Source organism: Elephantulus edwardii, unplaced genomic scaffold (assembly GCF_000299155.1).
Source record: "Elephantulus edwardii isolate Elephantulus edwardi_28Jun2011 unplaced genomic scaffold, EleEdw1.0 scaffold00046, whole genome shotgun sequence".
Lineage (NCBI taxonomy): Eukaryota > Metazoa > Chordata > Mammalia > Macroscelidea > Macroscelididae > Elephantulus > Elephantulus edwardii.
In genome coordinates this window covers 3749454-3769878 of record NW_006399796.1, presented here as the reverse complement: position 1 = coordinate 3769878, position 20425 = coordinate 3749454, and positions in this window count along the sequence as shown.

Sequence of the window (20425 nt, the reverse complement as noted above, 5' to 3'; positions counted from 1 at the left end):
TTGTTTTTCAGTATTTTAAAGAAGTCTCTGACAGCAGACTTTCCCAGTGCAATTCATCTTTTAATTTCCTAGCTGCTGGTACCAAGAGTGTTGATTATAGAGACAAGGAAACTGAAGCTGTCACCAGTATCATTCTCTTCACCATCAATCATGATGCTGTCAATTGGTCCAGTGGTGAGAATCATTGTTTTCTTGATGTTGAGCTTCAGTCTATATTGAAGACTGTCACCCATGACCTTCTGCCGCAAGTGCTTCAGGTCCTCCTCAATTTCAGCAAGCAGGGTTGTGTCATCTGCATAATCAAGATTGTTGATGAGTCTATCTTCAGTACTGATGCCACGCTAGAATACTAAAAATAGCACCAGAAAAAGAGTCACCACAAAAGAAGAACCAATTTGACTAATTTTTATTTCCCAGCCAAAACCAAGCAAGGAGGAAAACAAGATGCAGCAGTTGAAAAGAAAACAACTGCCAACTGAGAATACTGTATTCAGCCATGCTATCCATCAAATATGATGGAGAAATCAAGTCATTTACAGAAAAACAGGAAATAAAAGAATTTGTGAAAACAATGGCAACTCTACAAGAAATTCTAAAGGAAGTTCTTCTCATAGAGCCACCAGAGGATAATCTATGGACCAGACTAACCAGAAAGGAGCTCTGTTGGCATGGTAGTAAGAAGTTTCACTGCAATCCAGAAGGTACACTGTTTCAGGCCACCAGCAGCTCCTGGAAAAAAGAGTAACAAGAAACAACAGGAAAAACAAAACAAAACAAAAAACCCACAGCAAAATAACAATAATAAAATGTGTTATGTCAATAGTCATATTAAATGTTAATGTACCAAACACACCAATTAAGTAAAAAAGAGTAGCAACCTGGAGAAGAAAAGAAGCTCATCAACCATTCCTCCTGCAAGAGACATATCTAAGAAAGAGGAAAACTACTGACTAAAAATTTAAGGTAGAAGATAACTATCAAATAAATTGCACGCACAAAAACAAAACCAAAACAGGAAAGGCAATGTAAATATCTGACAAAATATACTCCAGGATAAAAGTCATCATAAAAGATAAGAAAGGACTCTATATAATTATTAAAGGCAAATTAGACCAAGAAGATGCAACATTTGTCAACATCTACACACTAAATTATAGATATATAAGATACATGTAATAATTGTTAATAGATTTGAAGAAATAGACAGCACCCAATAGTTGCAGGACACTTTAACACACCACTGTCACCAAAGAATAGATTAACTCAAAAGAAACTTCACAAACATGCAAAAGCTCTAAACTATAAAAGCAGCGAACTGGACTTTATGAATTTATACAGGGTATTGCACCCAACTAGAAACCAATTTTGTTTTTTCTGAAGTGCACATGATGCATACTGTAGAACTGATCACATATTAGGACACAAAGGAATCCTCAATAAATTTAAAAAAAGGAAATTATGCAAAGCATCTTCTTGGGTCAAAATGGCATAAAACTAGAATTAACACAAAGAGGATAAAACTATAAAACTAGCCACATGAAAGCTAAATAATATTATACTAGAACATGATTGGATGACAGAATTTAAAAAAGAAATTAAAATATTCCTCAAAAAATATAATAAAAATACAATATGCCAAATCCTCTGGGAAACAACTAAGACAATCCTCAGGATTCAGATCATAGCTAAAGACAAACATACTTAAAAGGTAGAAAGAATCAAATATAATGATCTAACTCAATACATTCCTCAAATAGACAAAGTATATCAAGCTAACCCACTCTTAAGAAAACAAATCATAAGGACAAAAGCTGAGATCAATGAGATAGTACACAGAAAAACAATGGAAATCATCTATAAGACCAGGAGGTTCTTTGAATGGGTAAATATAATAGACAAATCATTCGCAAACTTAACAAAAGAAAGAAAAATGAAGACACAAGTAAAAAGAATAAGAGAAGTGATAGAGGTGACAACACAACAGAACTAGATGAATTTAAATTGATAATATCAGAATATTATGAAAAACTATTCCTCTGATAAATTAAAACACCTAGAGAAAATGGATGAATTCCTTGAAATACACACCCTACCCTTACTGATATGTGCAGGTGTAGAACACTTAAATAAGCCAATCACAAAAGAAGAAATGATGTAGGTCATAAAGGACATCACAAAAAAAGTCCTGGCACAGAATTCATAGTTGAATTCTTACAAACATTCAGAGAAGATCTTTCACCATTTATACGTAAATTATTTTTAAAATGGAAAAAGAAGGAACCCTCTTGGAGTCATTCTATGAAGCAAGTATAATCCTAATATCAAAACCTGCAAAGACATTATCAAATTAGAATACTACAGGGCAATATTCCTATAAACACAGAGGAAAATCTTAACAAGATCCTTGATAATAGAATCCAAAAGTATATTAAAAATTAATAATAATTCGTCATGATAAAGTTGGATTCATAACAGGAAAGCAAGAATAGTTCAACCTAAGAAAAGCAAGCAACTTAATCCACCACATCAACAAACTAAAGAACCACAAAATTCAATCAAATAGTACAGAAAAGCCCTCTCCAAGGACCTGTCCTTCCCTGCAACACATCCAAAGTATGTTAAACGGAGCCTCAGAATCCTTGCCTCCAAGGAGCAGCCTGGTTTGACCCTTTCGAGGATGAATATGTTTGTTTTCCTAGCAGTCCATGGTACCCTCAATACTCTTCTCCAGCACCAAAGCTCAAAGGCATCAATTCTCCTTCTATCCTTGCTGGTATAAAGGATGTTAATTTTGGATCCATGTGAGATGAATTAGTTAACAGGTTCAATCATTTGTCCATCTTTCATGATGTTGCCTATCTGTTCAGTGGTATTGACAGATATTTATTCTCTTGAAATTGAAATGCAATCTGTATTGAAGGTTGTTTTTCTTGATCTTCTGCACCAAATGCATCAGGTCTTCCTTCACTTTTAGCAAGCAAGGTTATGTCATCTCCATAATGCAGATTATTGATGATTCTCCCTCTAATCCTGATGCTATATTCCACTTCATAGATACTGCTTCTCAAATAATTTGCTTATGACACAGGTTGAATAGATGGGGAGAGAGTATACAACCCTGACAAATGCTCTTCTTAAATTTATTTAACCATGTAGGATTCCTTTGCTCTATTCATGTAACAGCCTCTTGGTATATAGGTTTTTCATGAGCACAAATAAGTGCTATGGGATTCCAATTCACCTCAATATTAGCCATATTTTGTTATGATCCACACAATCAAATTTCTTTGCATAGTCAAAAATGCATAAATAGTCATTCTTTTTGTACTCTTTACTTTCAATGATGATCCATCTGACATCAGCAATGATGTCCCTGTTGCCAGGAGCCCTTCTAAATCCTGCTTGAACTTCTGATAGTCCTCTATCTATGTACTGTTCTAGATATTTTTGAATTATCTTCAGCAGTATTTTGCTATCATATGATATTAAAGATATTGTTAGAAAGTTTCACATTCTGTTGGATTATCATTCCTGGGAATGGGAACAAATATGAACCTCTTCTAATCCATTGGCTGAACAGCTGTCCTCCAAACTTTCTGACACAGATTGATGAGAACCAGGTTAGTCTTCCAGTCACTTGTATGTACGGTGGGTACAGTGAAACTGCAAACGGCTCATTAAACCAGTTATCATTTATCACGGAAGTAGCAGGTTGAAAACATCCAAATTGGAAAAATTAAAATATAATTTTTCAGTCAAGATAGCTTCTTCTCAGGGATACAGATCTCCCTGATTCTCAGCCTTACTACTTTGCATTCCACCTCGCACAAGTAGTGACAAACTTTTTTAGTTGCCAAATATGTGCCTCCTACATTTCCCCAATAAGTTTCTGCTAATTTAACAGGTTATGGCTCTGTAGAACAACATAAATTTCAGATCTGTTTTACACCAGTCTCTGATCCTCTAACATCTTTACTGATAACATTCGTTATAGCTTGTCTCTGTCTTGCTTTTGGTCTCAATCCATCTCAAGCAGAAATTTCTACATCAAAATGACACATCAGCACCTTTTATGTTCCTTGTTGGAGTATATAATTGTATAATAGCCATATCAACAGGTATTTCTTGAATGTATATGGATAATATCTAATTTCCCACAACATTGTACTTCAGGAGAAAACGGAAATTGTCTTTTTAACTGTAAATGTAACACCTTTCTTCTGGTTTTTCTTTACAGCATAGTATACGATGTAATTGTCTGACTCAAAGTGACCAGAGTCATTTCATCTCATCTCATCTCATCTCATCTCATCTCACTAAAGCCTAAAATCTCAATATTCATGCATCTCCTTTCATTATTCACAACTTTTAGCTTTTCAATATTCATATTCCATGAATTCCATGTTCAAACTATTAAAGCCTATTTGCATCTGTTTCTCCTCATTTTCTACCTTTAATATTATATCTGTGTTCTTCTTTCATTAATAGGATTTTCAGAGGCCTGCTATTTAAAAAATAGGTGGACAAATCTGCTTCCTAGTCTGTCTTAATCTGGGCATGCTACTAAAAGCAGTTCACCATGAATGGTCCTTACAGTGTCTGACACACTGGTGGCATTGCTTTCAGCATCACAGAAAACTGTAAGTGACCTCAATAGAACAAACTAACAGACTGCTGTACCAATAAGAATAGTGAAAAATATGCAAGAGTAAAGATATTTAAGCTATAATGTATTCATTATTATGTGTCACTGAGTCATCTGTGACTCATAGAGACCCTATATACAATAGTTCTGAATCTTGCCATCTTGAGCCAATCTCATTGTCTCTGACACACCTATATACATTACCCCGATTACTGTATTAACCGATCTCATCCAGATCATCCTCTCCTGTCCCTCTACCTTTCCAAGAATGATGTCTTTCTTCAAGGTCTCCCTACTGGCAACATGCCTAAGTATGTGAGATGGAGTTTCAAAATCCTTGCTTTCAAGGAACAGCTTGGTTTCACCCTCTCCAGAACAGTCCCATTTGTTCTCTTTGTAGCCCGTGGTTCAATAATCTTCTCTAGTACCACAGCTCAAAGGCTTCTTCTTCTATCACCCTTAGCCGCTCTCTAGCTCTTGAATACATAGCAAATAATTGTGAAAGCCATGGCCTGTATCAGACACTTCTTAGTCTCTAGAATGACATCGTTACTTTTCAGTACCCTGGAGAAGTCCCTAAGAGCAGACTTTCCCAATGCAATTCTTCTTTTGATTTCCTGATTACTGGTGCCGAGAGTTCATTGTGGACCTAAGCAAGCTGAAATTGTTAACAATATCAATCTCTTTCCAATCTATCATGATGCTGCCAATTTGCCCTGTGATGAAAATTTTTATTTTATTTAATTGAGCTTTAATCTATATTTAAGGTTTCAGTCCTTGATCTCTGCAGCAAATGTCTCAGGTTCTTCTCAGTTTCAGCAAGTAAGGTTATGGTGTCTGCATAACACAAGTTGTTGATGAATCTTTCTCAAATCCTGCTGCCACATAATCATCCTCATAAAGTCCAGCCTCCTGAATGCTCTGTTCTGCATATAGAATGAAAAGGTATAGTGAAAGAATGCATTCCTAATGTACACTTTTCCTGATTTTGAACCATACGGTATTTCCTTGTTCTGCTGTGATGACTGCCTCCTGGTTTAATTATAGGTTTTACATGAGTAAAACTTAATATTCTGGGATGCCCATTCTCCTCATGCTTAGAAATGTGCCTATCATTCCCCAATACAACACACTGACAGGTAAGTATTGTACCTCTAGAAGACTGCTGTAAGTGGGCAGGATGGGACCCTGAGTAAGTTTGAAGATTTATGACTAAGCTTCACAAATTTCATAACAGGATAGAATCCATATGTATATATTTATTAAGGTCACAGCAATGTCTCAGCTGAATTTTTTATCCTGGTGCTCTATTTCATGGACTGAAGGGCACAGGCCAATATTTGAGAGCAATGGTGTTCTTAAATAAGAGGCCCAAGAAGAAAGATGTGGTGTTAATTACAACATGGCTAGGTGTTATTGTAGAGTTGTTGAGTACCATAGAGTTGGACCCTGACCATAGCTGACTTTACACTGAGATTTCAGAGGCAGTTAATTGCATAGGAGGAGATTGCCCATTCTCCCCGAAAGCAGCCGGTGAATTTGAACTATGTGCCTTCGGGATTGCATCACAGCTTTTTCCCACTAGGCCACTCCATGGTTTTGTTGTTGTTGTAGGTTCCATCAAATTGAGCATGACTCATATTGGCCCTATGAACAATAGATCTGAAACCTCTACTATCCTGCACCATCCTCACACTTCCTGACAAGCAAGAGCACATTACAGCAGTCACTGTATCAATGCACCTGGCTGAGGGTCATCCTCTTACTCACCGACCTTCTACCCTTCCCAACATTTTATCCTTTTCCAAGGAATAGAAGCTTCTAGCAACATGTCCAAAGTATATGAGGCAAAGCCTCACAAAATTCTTGCCTCCAAAATACACTTCAGCTACATTATCTCCAAGAAATCTGTTCATTCTCTTGGCTGTCCATGCAATAGTCAGTGCTTTTCTCCAGGGATATTTTCCCTAACACTTCTGAGTTTTCCTAAAGAAAACCTCTATGCTAATTCTGGGACAAATAATAGTAGTAAAATTCTTTAACAGAAGCACAATAAATGATGTGGAAATAAAAGTTAACTTTTTTTCCTTTTTAACATTGTAAGGTCTAATATTACCTTGATGAATACTTTCTAGAAATTATTTTCAATTTATTATAATGTTGTTGTTTTTATGTGCCGTCGAGTCACTTGTGACTCATAGTGACCCTATGTACAACAGTCCTAAATCCTGCTCTATCCCGTACCAATTGCACTTATTCCAACACACCCATCTCGATTACCCCAGTCACTGACTCAATCCACCTCATAGAAGGTCTTCCCCTCCCGAGCTGTACCTTCACCCTCCCCAGCATGATGTCCTTCTGCAAGGACTGGTCTCTTCGTACAACATGTCCAAAATATGTCAGACGAAGCCCCAGAATCCTTGCCTCCAAGGAGCATCCCAGTTTAACCCTCTCGGGGAGGAATCTGTTTGTTTTCTTGGCAGTTCATGGTACATTCAATACTCTTCTCCAGCACCACAGCTCAAAGGCATCAATTCTCCTTCTTTGCTCCATAGTCCTTGTCCAACTCTCTAATGCATAACAAGTGATTGCAAAGACCATGGCCTGTATCAGATGCACTTTAGTCTCCAGAGAGACACCATTTCTCTTCAGTACTTTGGAGAGGTCCCTAACAGCAGACTTTCCCAATGCAGTAAGTCTTTTAATTTCCTGGCTGCTGGTGTCAAGAATGTTGACTGTGGAGCCAAGCAAACTAAAGCTGTGAACAGTCTCAACCTCTTTACCATCATCCATCCTGATGCTGTCAATTGGTCCAATAGTGAGAATTCTAATACATATAAAAATTTAAGTAACTCTTTTTATAATTAAGCACAACTATGAAGAATTTAGGAAGCACCTGTTGAAGATCAAGGAGTGTAGGCTTCCATGTGGACTGAATCTCAATTTCAAGAAAACAAAGATTTTTACCACTGGACCAATAGGAAACATTATGATGGGCGGAGAGGAGATAGAAACTTTCAACAGCTTCATTTTGCTTGGATCCGCGATGAACACCCTTTGTATCAGCAGTCAGAAAATAAGGAAACACATTGCAATTAGGGATCTCTCCAAGTTATTGAGGATTAAGGACTAAGATCCCCCTGATTTGGGTCATAGTCTTTCACTTAAAATGTGTTTGAGAGCTGGACAATGAATAAGGATGACAGAACAATCAATGCCTTTGAGTTGTGGTGCTGGAGAAAAGTACTGAATATACCACAGACTGTCAAGAGAACAAACAAGTCTTTCCTAGACATGAAGAAACCATGTTGCTCCTTGGAGGCAAGAATTATGAAATACCATTTCACATACTGAAATGGTTCACATACTGGCATGGTTCAAGGAGGGACAAGTCACTAGAAAACAATATCACGCTTGGATGAATAGAGTTTGGATTAACACAGTGACTGTGGCAATTGAGTCAGGAGTGGCAGAGATGATAAGGTTGTCTCAGGACAGAGCAAGGTTCAGAGCTGTTGTTCATAGGGTCACTATGAGTTCTACTCAATTCATTGGCACATAATAACAACAGCAACAGGGTGTCATTGCATTATACGGTTTAAATCTCAAAACTAAGATCCATCCTCAGTTGTTCTCTTCACTAGATCGAGACAGCTTTTGAAATGCAATTTCCTCATCTTTAAAAATGTGGGCCAGGTATTAATATTTGAAGAAAGTGAATAAAAACATTGACTAAAAATGTACTTGTAATTGTCATTAAATTGTTACTTACAATAAAACTGACACATTAAACAAAAAAGGGGAGAGATAGTGGATTCCATAAATTAGCTTCCTGGGCATTTAATTCTTAAAATGAACCTTAACCATTTCATCTCAGAATGCCCAGAAAATTAAAATTCATTGCCATTGATTTGGAATCAACTCATTTCATACTCTCTGGCAGGTTTCTCAGGCCCTAAATCTCACAGGAAGGTATTATCCCTCCTGCAAATCCGCTGATGGGTTTTAAACACTCAGAGGCAATACATTTGGGTAAGCAGCACAATTTCCTATTGAATAGGTCAGTTAGTGTTTTTCTTGTGTGCTGTCAAGTTGGAATTGACTCATAGCTTACCCTCCAGTAGGTAATCAGAGGCGGTAGGGCGTAAATTGCCTGGGAGGAGATTTATCATCCTTCTCCTAAGAGCAGCTGGTGAATTTGAATTGCATGTCTTTGGGATTGCAGCACAAATTCTTGGGCCACCAAAATTTTCTACAAAAGAAATGCTTTACATCTTGTGGACAATATCCCATAAGTAAAGAAAATGAAAAGAAATTTAAATTTGAGGAAAATAAAACTTAAAAACCAAACAAACAAAAACCCACAATCAAAATAATTATCCCCTCCCATTGTTAATAGTTGGGGAGTAAGGAATACTTATTTTCTGGGAAATAAATCTGTAATATAAGAATTAATAAAGTGTTCATTATAAAAGAACCCATTTAGAAATAGGCATTAAGATACCTGCTCTTCTTCCAGAGACACAGAAAACGACAGTGAGCTAGAACTGATTTACAACTGATCTTCTAGTAGGTTTTCAGATGCTGCAGATCAGACAGGAAATTGCACAGGAACATTTTGCAGAACAACAGGTGGATATGACCCGTCCACCATTAGTATGGCAGCACATTTCCTCACCCAGCACGTCACCAGAGCTCCCATTAATCAGGAAACGAAAGCCATGGGGAAGGTGGTGATGCTGGAGATGGTCCACATAAAGCAAATGTGGTTAACTTACTCTGACTTCTCTTCATCCTCACTAACAACATCCAGAGAAAAGGTGTGTGATTTGGGTTGTTTTTCTGGGAATAAAAGTTCTGCTTTCAGAATATGTTCATTAACGTTGGGTACACAGGCATCTTACTCATGTTAATGATTGTAGATTGTTTTCTCTAAAGACAACAATGTTTTTGAAAAGTCTTTTTTTAAGATCTCTTGTTTGCTTCCTCTAATTTCTTTTTTGTTTACCAATGTGTAGCCTAGGAAAGGGGTTGCAGCCAGATTGAAGCACAGTGAGATAAACGCTTTTGATAATTATCCCTTTTTCTGGCAAACCTTCCTTATGTAGCTGCACAAAATCTTCTCATTTAATGGAAACAGATGCTGCCCTGGTCATGCTCACCAGGTTGTTCCAAGAATTCTGGAGGACAAATACCTGGCCAACTGTCTGCAAGTTGTTGTTGTTGTTGTTGTTGTTGTTGTTGTTGTTAGGTGCCCTTGGGTTGAGTACCGCTTATAGCAACCCTATGACCCTTGCTCTCATCATCTCTGACAAACTGCAGCCTATTGTTGAAGTGACCATGTCAATCCATCTCACTGAGGGTCTCCCTTTCTTTTGCTGACCTCTCATCTTTCAAACCATGATGTCCCTTTCCAAGGAAAAGCCTCCTCTAGCTATATGTACAAATATGAAAGATAAAGCTTCACCACTTTGCTTCCAAGCAGTACTCTGGCTACACAGGAATAGAGTATATCTGGCACTTCTCTATTGATGTGATGTTCAGTTGGTTTTGTATCATTTTCCACAGGATACTGCTTACATGTGGTATTAACAATATTTTTCGACAACTTCCACATTCTGTCACCTTTTTTTTGGAAAAAGAATAAACGTAGATCTCTTCCATTCAGTTGGCCAGGTAGTTGTACTCTGAAAAAAAACAACACTAACCTAAAGGATAAATTAACAGCATTGATTGAATCTAGACTTTATGCTACATTTAGTTTATATGACTATTGAATCTAAAACCCTTGGAGAAATTCTCAGGACAACAAGCCCACTTGCAATGAAACTGATTGGAAAAATTTATGTAATTATTCCCATTCCAAAAAATGTAGTCTGACAGAGTGTGAAAATTATCAAACAATATCACTAATAAAACATGCAAGCAAAATACTGCTAAATATTACCATAAATGATTCAAATAGCACATAAACAGAGAACTACTAGAAGTACAAGCTGGATTCAGAAGAGGTGGTGTCATTAGACACACTATCACCAATGTCAGATGGATCTTGGCAAAAAGCAAAGATACCAGAAGAATTTCTGTCTGTGCTGCATTGACTATGCAAAGGCATTTTACTGTGTGGATTACAATTTGTGGCTAACCTGGAGGAAAATGGGAGTCCCAGAACACTTAGTGTGCTTATGTGAAACCTATACTTGGACCAGGACGCAATCTTCAGAAGAGAGTGAGGAAACACTACATAGGTCAAAATTAAGAAAGGTGTGCATGAGGGATACATCTTGCCTCCATACCTTTTCAATCTATATGCAGAAGAGACCATTTGGGAGAGTGGGCTAATTGAGGGGAAATGTGGCACCAAGATTGGAGGAAGACTCATCAACAATCTACATTATGCAGATGACACAACCCTGCCTGCTGAAACCGAGGAGGACCTGAAGCATGCTACAGAAGATCAAGGACTGTAGCCTTCAATATGGATTGAATGTCAAAGCACTGTGGCAATTGGACAATTAAAACAGACATGGGGGTGGGGGGGGGAAGAAGAATGAACTGGGGATGAGGGTGGAGAAAACAGTGCAACAATGAATGAATGAAAAACCAAAATCTCTGTAAATGTTCATTAAAACTAATAAAATTTAATTAAAAAAAAACAAAGATTCTCACCACTGGGACAACTGACAGTATCATGATAGATGGAGGAGAGATTAAGGTTGTTAACAATTACAGATTGCTCAGGTCCACAATCAACACTATTGGCAACAATAGTCAGGATATCAAATGACAAATTGCACTCGGGAAATCTGCTGTCAGGACATCTTCAGAGTACTGAAGAGCAACAATGTCAATCTAGAAACTAAGGTGTGACTTATCCAGCCCATGGTAGAAACTAAGGTGTGACTGATCCAGCCAATGGCCTATGCAATTACTTGCTATGCATCAGAGTTCTGGATGGTGACTAAGAAGAATGATGCTGTTGAGTTGTGGTGCTGGAGAAGAGTTCTTGGATATACCATAAATCTCTAAAAAAACAAATACGTCTATCTTGGAGAGAATAAATTTCTCCTTGGAGGCAAGGATTTTGAAGCTTCTTCTCACATACTTTTGGCACATGGCCAGGATAGACTGGTCCTCGGAGAAGAACATTAAGCTTGTAAGGGCGGAGGGGCAGTGCAGGAGAGAAAGACAGGATGAGATGGATTGACATCTTAACTGGGGTAATGGGAGTAGGTGTCGTGGGGTTCAGTGAGACTGGCTCAAGGTGGGGAAAGCTTCAGAGCTGTTACACATAGGTTCACTATGAGTTGTAGGTGACTTAACAGCACATAACAACAACAACATGTGTATATTCTCCCGAGTTACAATGGAATTGAAGCATGCTAGAAGAAAGATGTTATTTTTTTACTAGTGAAAGAAGAATGCCTTCAATCAAAATAATATTAAATGTCAACATAAATCCCTCCTCCTTATGTAAACACTTATGTCAAGTTACATGAATTTCAATTTTTCACTTTATTACATGAAATAAGTGACAGCAGTGCTTTTCCATCTAATATCCACTGTTGTTTTTCAACCGTTAAATATTTTAAACAAGTAATCAGTAGCTGTTCTCACTTTTGCGAAATGTTATTTCTTTTGTTCCTCTGGCTCTGAAATACGTGACAGAATGACTTCTATGAATCAGCAAGCTGGATTTTTAGTTGCTTGTATATTAACCTAAAATAATCAGATTTACTAATCCTCTCACTATCCAGTGGAGACAAGGTTAGAAGTCAAGGACAGGGAAGCTAACTCCCAGTAATCTGTTCAATAGAATTGTAGTCTGAAAAAGGGTCAGAGAGATTCTTCTGGTATTAACATTTCTATATCCCTCACGTTGGAAAAGACAACCAGTTGTTCAAACCAGAGATCATTTATTTTCTTCGTATTTCCTTTAAAAAGAAATGCACAACGTACATTCAACTTAATTTTCCCCACTTCCAAAAATATTATGCTCTTTAAATCAACATGACCAACCTGTAAGCACAAGATGGGAGAAATATGTAGCATCAATTATATTAGACTGATGTGCTGTAACATCCTTGTAAAATGCAGCATGGTCAGTTGTAATAAGTTTGTTTTACTTGAGAGGAATAAGATAATGTTACAAGTCTGAAAGAAAGTCACTGAAGTATTTTTTAACTAAAAATGTGAGAATGAGTCAACTTTCTATCACATTTTTTACAAACTTTCCACCTTTACACACCTAGTTCCAACAGAGGGTTGATCACTCTTTTAAATCAGACACATAGCTAAATCAAGAGATGTCTTTATTGCTATTAAATTACAGTCACACTTCCACAGTATCCTAACATTTTTTCCTGAGATATTTCTCAAGCACAAGCCAATGTTATGTCATTTTAACTCTGAAAGAAGTGAAATGCATAACTGATGTGCTACCACCCTATTATATTCAGAACTCAGTAACTTCTTTAACTCATGAACTAACAATAATTTAAATACTTCTTTGTTAATACATTTTTGGTTCATGTAAGTTCTAACATGCATTACTTTCATATGTGTTATTTCCATGAAGAACATGAATGTGTATTCGTCATAGAAATAAAACACATTATTTCTGTATGATCAATGTCACATTATAATAATTTATTACTTCAGTCCCAGAAGTCAGTGTTATGGTTTACCTAATCAGTAAGATGATCATGCATTTATTAATATGTGCTTGCTAATCATTATTGGACAATTTCACTTGAGTCTTACAAAAAGCCGGAAAATTACTCACGACAAATTATTAGATAAGCACAAGTAAATACATGCTTATGTCACATGCTGGATACAGTAAGTTTCCAGGCTTTGTAAATTAGAAAAGTTTGCAAATTTACTACATAAGATAGGAAAGTGCTATAGGGCTTGTCAAAATATTAATGTCAGACAAAACTAGCAGAAGAATATTTGACATAGTATAAAAAAACATTAAAATGCTAACAACTAACTTTGGATATTATGGAATCAGTAGAACATAACCCTAGTGAGGCACTATGATATAAAATGAAAGATGTCAAGAAACTTTGGTTACAACACCATTTCCTCACTCTGTTATCAATACTCTAGACTAGATGTGGAGTTTTCCAATCCTCAAATTGCCATTTATCAGATAGATATTCAGGTAACAATCCATGGATCAGAATTCCAGGATAAAAAACTAAAACTCAGAATTAATGTGAATAAGATGTAGCAGCAGGAGAGAAGAGGGAAATATGGACCATATTCCTACTGAAATTCAAGTTTTGCTTGGTAGCGTCAAGTTTCTGAGAAATGAGGCTAATGACAAAACATGTTGTAAGTTTACCTGTAGCATAAAACGCAATATTGTTGTTGTTAGTGATACTGAGTCGCATACGACTCATAGTGACCCTATGAATAACAGACTCATAGCGACCCTATGAACAACAGATGTGAACCCTCTTGTTTCCCGTGTCATCCTCACAATCTCTGACATACTTGAGATCATTGCTGCAGTCGCTGTGTCAATCCATCTATTTGACAGTCCTCCTCTTTCACTGAACCTTTAGCTTCTCGAGCATGATTTCAACTCCAGTGAATAGTCTCTAATAGCAACATGTCCAAAGTATGTGAGACAAAGCTTTATCATCCTTGCCTACAAGGAGCACTCTGGCCCACCTTTCCCCAAGGCATATCTGCTTGTTCTTTTGGTAGTCCAAGGAATATTCAATACTTCAAATCAGAGTTCAAAAAGATCAATCCTTCTTCTGTCATCCTTGGTCATTGCAAACTCTCAGATGCTTACCAAATGACTGAAAAGACCATGACCTGGGTCAGACACACCATAGACTTCAAACTAACATCCTTGCTCGTCAATAATTTGGATAGGTTCCTAATTGCAGTCCTCAGAATACAACAAGAACACTGCATGTTTCAAAATCAGGAAAAGAGTGTGTCAGCGATGGATCCTGTCCCCATACCTTTTCAATCTGTATACAGAACAGATTACTTGGTAAGCAGGAATTTATGAGGAGGAGTGTGGCATCAAGATTGGAGGAAGATTCATTAACAAGCTACGGTATGCAGATGACACAAACTTGTTTGCGGAAACTGAAGAAGACCTGAAGCACTTGCTGCAGAAGGTCAAGGACTAGAGTCTTCAATATGGATTAAAGTTCAAGAAGACAACGATTCTCAACACTGGGTCAATTGGCAGCACCATATTAGATGGAGACGAGATTGAGGTTGTTAACAATTTGGATCCACCATCAACACTCTTAACACCAGCAGTGAGGAAATCAAAAGATGAATGGCGTTAGGTAAATCCTCTGTCAGGGACCTCTCCAGAGTACCGAAAAGCAACAATGTCAGTGTAGAGACAAAGGCGCACCGAATCCAGGCCATGATCTTCCCAATTACTTGTTATGCTTTAGAGAGCTAGACAATGATTAAGGATGACAGAAGAATCAATGTCTTCTAATGGTTGCGCTGGAGAAAAGTCGTAAGCATATCATGGACTGCCAAGGAAACAAATAGATCCATCTTGGAGACGATGAAACCAAGTTCCTTCTTGGAGGCTAGGATTGTAGAGAACTGTCTCACATACTTTGGACATGTGGCCAGAAGAGACTGGTCCATGAAGAAGGGAATCATACTTGTAAGCGTGGAGGGACAGTGCAGTAAAGGAAGATTCCAGATGAGATGGATTGATACAGTCACTGGTGCAATGAGAACTGGCGTGTTGGAATGAGGCCTGCTCAGGACAGGGCAGGTTTCAGAGATGCTGTATGTAATGTTGCTATGAGTCATAGGTGACTTGACTGCACACAACAACAATTACACAACAGGCAATATACTGAATGACCCCGGACACATGAAAAGAAAATAGAGGAAGTAGATAGAATCACTATACCAAAAATTTCAAGAAGGAGCCAGAACTAATTTTGAGCAGGAGCCAGGTAACGGAGGAAGTAGAAGTTGTATTAAAGAAATTTGCAGAAAATAAGGCCCCAGAAATAAATGGGATAACAACTGACTTGTTTCATTTAACAGATGCAGACATAGACACACTCAAATTTGGAGACAATTGTCTGTCTGGCCAATGGATTGGACAAATTCTTATTTGTTCCCATTCCCAAGAAAGATGATCCAACAGACTGTGGAAACTATTGAACAATATCATTAATATCATAAGCAAGCAAAATACTGCTGAGGATGATTAAAAACTGGCCAGAACAGTACATAGTCAAGGAACTGCCAGAAGTTCAAGCAGGATTCAGAAGGGGCCGTGACACCTGGGATATTATTGCTGAAGTCAGATGGATCTGGCTGAAAGCAAAGAACACCAGATTAATTTCTATTTATACTTTATTGACTATGCAAAGTTATTTGACTCTGTGGATCATAACAAGTTATGGCTGGCATTGAGAACAATGCAGAGCATTTATTCGTGCTCATATAAAACCTATACCTAGAGCAAGAGGCTATTGTGTGAACTAAGCAAGGAAACAGCACATGATTTAAAATTAATAACAGTGTGTGTTAGGGTTGTATTCTCTCTCCATACCTATTCAATACGTGTGCTGAGCAAATTATCTGAGAACCTGGCCTCTATGAAGAGGGATGTGGCATCAGGATCAGAGGTAGACTCATCAATAACCTCTGTTATGCAAATGGTACAACCTTCCTTGCTCAAAGTAGGAGGACTTGAAGTACTTGTTGCAGAAAATCAATATGGATTGCATCTCATCATCAAGAAAACAAAGATTCTTACCACTGAACCAATAAGGAGCATCATGATAGATGGGGGGAAAAAAAGATTGAACCTGTCAACAGCTTCATCTTGCTTGAGTTCACAATTAACTTTCTTGGTACCAGAAGTCAGGAAATCAGAAGATGCAGTGCACTGGGAAAATGTTCAGTTAGGTACCTCTCCAAATTATTGAGGAGTCATTTTGAAGACTAAGGTTTGTCTGACTCAGTGCATCTTATTGGTCTTTCCAATCACTTGCTATGCATCTGAGAACTGAAAAATTAATAAAGATGAGAAAAGAATAATTGATGCCTTTGAGCTGTGGTGTTGGAAAAGAGTGCTTAACACTCCCTTCACTGCTAAAAGGACAAATTTCTCTTGGAAAGAATACAGCCATTGTGCTCTGTGGAGGCAAAGATGATGAGGCTTTGTTTCACATACTGGCATTTTGCTAGGAGGGGCTATTCCTTGGAAAGGGCCAGGATACTTGAAAAGGTGGAAATTGAGAAGGTAGATTGATATGGTGACAGCCAGACTGGGCTCTAATGTGTCAGGAAGTGTGAGGACAATACAGGATAGGACAGAGTTCAGATCTGTTGTTCATAGTTTCAATGGGTCATACACGGCTCACCAACACCTAACAACAACAGAGTGAACAGGTATGAAAATTTATTGTTCTCTTATCATTTCTGGTGAGGTGACTTGGATGTATAGTAATGCCATTTCTCAGGAAAGGAGGGTAAAAAGACAAAGAGAAAGCTTTAGAAATATACAATGTAAATTTGTGGCAAGAAGCTGTGTTGCAATCTGGAAGACACATGGCTTGAATCCACCAGCTGTTCTGCAACAGAAGGATGGACAGTCTCCTCCCACGTGTTTAACTGTGAAAACATGCCAGAGGGTCAGCTATGTGTCAGTTCCGACTCGAAGATACACCAACACCACCACAAGTGCCTAAGAATCATGTGCCATCAAGATTATTCAATGTTTTCAAGAGTTAGCTATAGAAATGTAAAGAGGGAAAACTAGCCTTGCAAATCACTAGCTCTTCAAAAAGAATTTTACTCATCAATATTATTTCTATTAAAGCAAGAGGATTCAATTTGGAATATTTAAATTGTATTTCAGTGTCATGTTTTATTAAAGTCATAGAATGTACAGAGAAATAATGAATGAATGAACTGTCTCAGTGATCCAGTGCTTTATTCTTTGAGGTTGTAAATATATCAAATATATCAAATGACTAGCTCTTTTTTTGTATATCTACTTTATAACTAGATGAAAGCTATGGTCTTGATCCCTTTAAAACAGGAAGAGGTATATACACATAATTTGCTTATGATGGTAGTTCCTCTGAGTAAGAGCTGCATGGTTTAAAATTGAGAAAGGAGAGTTCCAGGGTTGTATTTTCTCTCCATACTTATTCAATCTCCGATCTGAGCAAATTACCCAGAAGCTGGATTGGCGGGAGACTCATCAATAACCTGAGTTACGCAGATGACACAACCTTGCTTGCTGAAAGTGAGGAGGACTTGAAGTTTGTTACAGAAGATCAAGGAATGCAGCTTCCATGTGGATTACACCTCACTCAATGTCGAGAAAAGGAAGATTCTTACTACTGGACCAATCAGCATCAACATGATGGTTGGAGAGGAGATTGAAACTGTCAACAAATTCATCTTGTTTGAATCCATAATTAACACCCTTTGTATGAGCAGTCAGGGAATAAGGAGACACATTGCACTGGGAAAGTATGCATTTAGGGACTTTTTCAAATGATAGAGGGGTAATGATGTCAGTTTGAGGAATTAGATGCATCTGATTCAGGCTTTAGTCTTTCTGTTTACTTATTCTACATCGGAGAGTTGAATAATGAATAAGGACAACAGAAGAATTGACACCTTCGAGTTGTGGTGTTGGAGACAAGCACTGACCATTCAATGCATGGCCAGAAAAACAAATGGATAAGTCTTGGAGAAGATGCAACCAAAGTGCTCTTCGAAGGTAAGAATAATGAGGCTTTGCCTCACATACTGTGGGCATGTTTTTAGGAGGAGCTATTCCTTGGAGAAGGACGAAATGCTCAGAAGGATTGAGGGTCAATGAAGGAGAAAATAACTGTCAACTAGGTACTCTGATACAGTGGCCGCAATGGACTCTTGTGTGTCAGCAAGTGTAAGAACGGTGCAGGATAGAGCAGGATTCTGACCCTCTTTTCATGGGACCACTATGAGTTGTACTCAATCGACAGCACCTAACAACAGTAGCATCAGTAACATTCATAGACATCCTTGCATGGCATGCATGGCAGTTAATATGTGAACAAATTTAAATGTAGAAAAGTATTTTTAAATAAAAATGATATTAAAATAAACTGTAGATTTAGAAGTAATTATTTAGCACTAATAGAAAGTATTTTCTGTTCTGCATGAATTCTTATTGGCATTTGTTGTTGTGTACCGTCAAGTCAGAACTGGTCCACAGCTGACCCTTTGGCAGGTTTTCAGAAGCAGTTCATTACATGGGAGGAGATTGCTATCTTTCTGCCGCGGAAGTCCTGGTGAATTCGAGCCACACGCCTTTGGTATTACAATGCGTCTTCTTGCCACTAAATCACTAGAGCTCCTTTCAGCACTACTGTTATCGATGGTTCATTATTTAGAACAAGGGAAGAGGAGATGGCTCTATGTTCTACAGCTTGATTTGTAATTTTCTTAGGTCTATTACACACTATTGTCCAGGTTGTGAAAACCACAAAATACCTCCAGACAAGGCCAAATAGCTGTGACATTTTATCTACTCCCATAAAAGTTTTAAGGAATTAATTTTCTAGAAAAGGATCAAATATTACAAAGAAAACCTGAGTTTAGATCTCTTGTCTTTCAGCACAATTCGCATTTCTCCACATCATATTTTTTAAAGTGAAAATGATTCACTTTCTATAGTTTGTTGAGAGTCATTCTAGCTCTCATCTCCCTTTTAAGTATTCACTTTCTCTTGAAAAGAGAATTATAATTTATAGGGAAAATATATTTTCATAGTTACAGGAAATATGCCAACATAAATAAAACATAAGAACTAGTTAGCAGTTGAATATACATCCATCTGGATGGTGATCAAGTTTGTGTTTCTATGAAAATAGTAGCTTTAACTTGATATCTAAAGGGAAATATTTAAAATTAAAGTGAAAAGAGTATAGGAAAGAATGGAAATTGCCACTTCTGATCTTTATTAACTCCACAGTATGAATTGTTCCCTTCAACAAAACCATAGTACAAAATTAATTCCTTTGAAGTCAAATATATTCCTATTACATCAAGCTCCAGCATCTACTTTTACTATTTTTAACACCAATCCAGGTTTCTTACTGCTCTACAACTAAGTAAAAAATCTGGTGAAATAGCAAGCTGATCTCACACATTAAATACACAGTTCTGGGATTTATGAGGGAATTTGATGCATTATACTCAGTTTGGAACAGGGTACAATTCCCTAGGGCAATTTTTTTTCAATATGTCTATATTTCATTCTTTAGTGTTCTTTATTCACTGTGCAGCTTTCAAGTGAATATGAGGCTTTTGAAAGTTGTATGTCCTGTATCAAGGACACCTTAGTTATCAGAACAGTATCTCTGCTTAGATGTTCCATCCAATAGCATCCAAATGTTTAACACATGGTCATAGGTCTTTTCATCTTCAGTCTCATGGTTTAGTCAGTATGACAATGTTTATTTATTCTTGCAAATCATAGTGTCTTCTACAGCTTCTCCCAGTCTTCTAGCATACTGGCACGAAGATCCCCAGCTCTGGCTATATGGTACAGTAGTCCCAACACAGCTCTGTCTCAAGTTTGACTCTGCTTTCCCATTGTGGCTGTTACTTCTGAGTTGACTGTTGCAGGAATTTCTGGACTGAAAAAAATCCAAACACCACATTCTCTGCCTCTCCTTCCTTATTGGTCATGAGATTCCCATATTCTACTGCTAAGTTGCTTAATTAAACCTGGTATTGATGTTATTC